This window comes from Sceloporus occidentalis, unplaced genomic scaffold (genome assembly GCF_023333645.1).
Source record: "Sceloporus occidentalis isolate IW3139 unplaced genomic scaffold, rSceOcc1.0.p SCAF_4, whole genome shotgun sequence".
NCBI classification, from domain to species: domain Eukaryota; kingdom Metazoa; phylum Chordata; class Lepidosauria; order Squamata; family Phrynosomatidae; genus Sceloporus; species Sceloporus occidentalis.
Window position 1 is genome coordinate 50,790,819 of NW_028316984.1, and position 5,060 is coordinate 50,795,878.

Here is a 5,060-nt window from a genome sequence, read left to right on the forward strand (position 1 = left end):
AGAAAAGGATGCAATTGCCATGCTTTTTTTTTTTTTTTGGCTCTTAAAAGCAATTCAGGTCTACCCCTGAATTCCTTAGAGACAATAGCAAAAACATGTATCATTTTGCCAATTGGCCAAATTGACAAGTGCAACAAATGTAACATTCGAATTGTAGCATTCCATTTGCAAGTCTTCCCCATTGTAACATTTCCCCTTTGCTGGGAGCCAGCAAATGAAAGCGAAAGGGAACCAGAAGCAGCTACCCATGTTCTATCTATCTATATATCTGCCTCAAGCAAAAAAAAAAAAAAAAAAAACACACATGCGCATATTTTGTCAAAAAAATTGTAAAAAATATAAAAAGGGGGAGAAGGTGCCTGATGTGAGCTCCGTTTGTGCCCTGCCTTTGACCTGAACTGAACTGACCCCTTTCCTCCTGCTACATTCTCTTCAGAGGAGCTTTGCCATTGCCTTCCACTGAGGCTGAGAGAGAGTGACCTGTCAGTTCCAACTGACCCTTGGAATCAATTGGAAATAAAAGGGAAATGCAGTGCAGGCATTCAGACTGTAGCATCCTCATATAACACTAATAATAATAATAATAATAATAATAATAATAGTAATAATAATAATAATCCAGGAGCAAGAGGAAATAAAGCACAAGCAAGCACACAGACATGTCACCGAAAAAATAATGGGCATAAATTGTCAAAAATAAAAGCCTGATTTTACAGCCTGATTTCCCTACATCCCTCCTCCGGCTTGGCCCCACAGCCCAATTTCCCTTGGCAATCCTCCTCCTCCTCTTTCCTTCTGACCCTCCCCTCCCTCTGGGAGCTGCCTTGGATCCTTCATCCTCTTCCTCCTGCTCCATTCCCTCCATGGCTCCCTTCTTCCCACGGCTCCTTCATCCTCCTCCTCCTCCTCCATCATCACTTTCTCCACTCCCCCCACCCTCCCTCTGACAGCCCTTCGCATCCCTCGTCACCCTGATTTCCCCTTTTTGCCTCCTGTCACCCTTTCCTCCAGATTCCCATTTTTCCTTCAGCTCTTTCCTCCTCCTCCTCCTCCCCCTCCCCTCTGATGAGGGGAGGGAATGCTCTGACCTCTGCCTGCCCTCTGACCTTAATCCCTCCCTGAATCTGCCTTGATCATGATCGAGGGCAAGTTCATATTTCGCGGAACCCGGGTCTTTTCAGAAAAGACGGATTTTAGCCCGAATTTCGATAGTCTGCGCTAAGGGGCATTTCCTTGTGCAAGCCTCAACATGGATTGTGACAGAATCGGGCCCAATATGAACTTCACGTGGAAGAATCGATTTCAAAACCGGGTTAAAAGGTAGTATGAATGGCCTCTCAGAGTGAGTCTAACCATTATACATGGGCTAGAGCTCACTGGAAGGCCTACTCTGTAGTGATGGTGGCAGTGAAGAAATTATACTTCTCTCCAGCATTGCATCTGCACAGTGTCATCCAGTGGAACTATCTTGAGCAGGCAGGAGTCTTTTACACTCTAGCCCACAAGAAGAAAATAAAGACAACTTGTCAGCTTGTTGTGAAGAATTTGCAATATACTTTGCAGATAAAATTGCTTGGATCTGTTCTGACTTGGATGCTATAGCTAAGTTGTCCCCCATGTTATTTAACATTTACATGAAATGAATGGGAGAGGTCATCCAGAGTTTTGGTGTGTGATGTTTCCAGTATGCAGATAACACCCAACTCTATTTCTCCTTTCCCTTTGATTCCAAACAAGCTGTCTCTGTACAGAATCAGTGTCTGCTGTCAGTAACAGACTGGGTGTTCTTCTGGACTCAACTCTCAGCCTGGATGCCCAGGTTTTGGCAGTGTCCAAGAGTGTATTTGCACAGTTAAAACTAGTGCACCAGCTGTTCCTGTTCCTTGAGACATGAGACCTGGCTATAGTGACACATGCCTTGATTGCATTCCGTTTGGACTGCAATATACTCTACATGGGTCTGCCTTTGAAAACTGTTCAGAAACTTCCATGACTTTAAAATGCTGCTGCCAGAATGTTGACTGGGGCCAATCATAGGGAGCACATGACTCCCTAAACAGCTCCCCTGGCTGCCAGTTCATTTCTGAGCACAATTCAAAATGCAGGTCATGACCTATAAAGCCCTATACAACTTATGGCCAGACTATATGAAAGACTGTACCTCCCCATACAAACCTAGAAGGGTCTGAAGATCTATGTGGGAAGGCTTTTTCTCAGTTCTGCCACTATCACAGGCTTGCTTGGTGAGAACAAAAGAGTGAGCCTTCTTGTTGAAAAATGGTTAAGTATGGTACAAATGGATAAGCTAACGCTTTTGAGAAATGATAGGTGGTCGGCAGATTGGGAAGACAATTGGAAAAAACTATACGAGTTTGTGAAAACTAATGCACAATGAGGAATGAATGGTGGTTGCATCCATCCTCTGCACTGAGGGTGAGGTGGGTGGGTCACAGAGATCAGGAGAAAAGATGCATGTGAGGGAGTGAGCAACCATGGGCCAAGCACAAAGCCCTCTGGTTTCCTTACATGGGGAGTGGGGGGTCAACAAGTAGACTCCTCCCCTACAGCGACAGTCACAACGGGGATCCATTTCCTCAACTGCATGGGAGATCGCATTAAGAAATCCTCCACCCCAATGGAAAGAGAGGATGGAAAGAAATGACTTGACTAAAAGAGATTATTAGTTATTTTAACTTATTTGTGGCAAATGTGTGTGTGTGTGTGTGTGTGTGTGTGTGTGTGTGTGTGTGCTGCCAAAGAAATATAATATTTTAAAGAACTAAATACAAAAACCTCCCAATAAAATCCTAAAATCAGATAATAGGAAAATAAGCATATTAAGATCAATAACAAAACATTATAGAATTATATCTGTGGGAGAAAAGGATCTTACAGATTAGCTGGTCCCTAGAGGTTTTTTGTTTTACAGGTTAAACTAGGCCTAGAAACAGACAAAAACCAAACAAAAAAGGTGTTTGAAAAGGAACACAAAACACACAAAACACTGTAGTGACAAAAAAAATCCCCCAAACCAAACCAAGCCAAACCCAGTACAAACAAAAACAAACAAAACAAACTACACAAGATGTGACGAAATCATAAGCATTTCTTTATATTACCCTACACCTCAATCACTGCACCATCCTTCCTTAATGTCACATGTTCGTGTCACAATAATTCCACTTGGGTCATTTTCCATTCCAGCTTTACATTCTTGTGTAAGTAACTAGATCCTGTTAAATTCATTTCAGTTCTCATTGTTTTTGCTCGATATATTTTCTTTATGTTGTGTTTCCATGGAGAACAGACTAGGGAGATACACACACACTGGTGCTTTGACTAGGAAACTGTCAAATGAATGATTACATGAACGTTGTACACACAAGGTTGCCACCATCTCTTTTTCCAGAGATCCCCGGCCTCATCACTCAGGCTCACTCCCTTCAACCATTTCCTCTGACCCTCTATGTAGCATTCAAAAGCTGACAACTACATTGCATGTACCTAAATCTCAATTCAAACCATAAACAGTATTTTACATTGGGAATAGACATTACAGGTACCCCCAATCTATTTTTTCCCAGATTTGCATCATAATATATTTATTTTCATATACATATCAGCTAACATCCTGAACAAGGTGTAATGTTCCACCAGTGTGGAAGGAGGTCATGGCTGCAGGGAGTATGTATGTGATCGTAGCTGGCAGCTTCCCAGCTGTTCGAGGGTTGTTCTTTTCACTATTGCAGTTAGAAGGAGGGGGCAGAGTTGTGTGTAAATGCCATTGCATTGTGGGTGAATGGGGAAATGCTTGCATAAGGGTGCACTGGATACAACCTTCTATATGTGTTAACTGAGTGTTACATAGTGTTGCCACATTTTCACACCAGCAGTAAGAGACAGTCAAAATTCATGACATGCACAGTTGACAATCACAAAGTAGTGATTAACAAGTTTGTATTCTATCTAAATACCAAATAAAAGTATTGAATTCAATTAGATAAGCCATGTGTTTCTCTGTAAAATTAACATATTGTCCACATTCACAGAGAGCCAGCATGGCATAGTGGTTTCAGTGTTGGACTGTGACTCCAGAGACTAGGCTTCAAGTTCCAGCTCAGCCATGAAACCCACTGGGTGACCTTGGGCAAATCACATGCTCTCAGCCTCAGGGGAAGGTAATGGCAAATCTTCTCTGAACAAATCTTGCCAAGAAGACTCCTAGGGCTCATTCTCCAGTGTCCAAGGCTTCCCATTGATCAAGCTTCACTGTGTGTCAAAAATCGATCCCAAAAGGTCCCTCATCCCCACTACAAACAAGATTTACCTCCAGAGTAAGCGCGGGTTTTTTGGCATGATTCTTGTTACCATTTGTGCTCTGGGTGGCAATCATTTGACAGCAGGACTGGAGGAGGGAGGCAGGGAGAAGCCTCTGAGTTGAGGATGGAGGAGGGGGAAGAAGGCCTGGGAAGAAAGAAGAAATGGGAGACTTCTGGGAGCACTGGGAGGGAGAGAAATAGGGGACTTCTCGGAGCCTCTTTCCCAGCCAGCTATCTCCCAATGGGACAGCTGGGCTGAGGAGGAGGAGGAAGGATGAGTGTTTGCACTTCAAGTCTCCTCTGCAGTCCAGCTGTCCCCCTAAGTTTTACCCTCAACTTAAACACAGGTCAACCACAAGGTTGCGAGTTCAAGACCTGCAAAGGGCCCAAGCTCGACTCAGGCTTGCATCCTTCCGAGGTCGCTAAAATGAGTACCCAGACTGTTGGGGGCAAATTAGCTTACTTGCTAATTTGCTTACTTGCTGTTCACCGCTATGATCATTGGAATAGCGGTATATAAATAAAACAAATTATTAATTATTATTATTTTAAAAACCCTTTAATTTTGACCCCCAAACTGACCTTGACTTATACATGAAGTCGACTGATACTCAAGTATATATGGTATTCTCATTCCTCAGTCTGGCTGAGAATCTTTGAAGAAGAGTGTTCAGTCAAGATTGGAAGCACTGGATACAGAGAAGGTGAAGCAATAATGACTCATATTACTTGGACAACTGA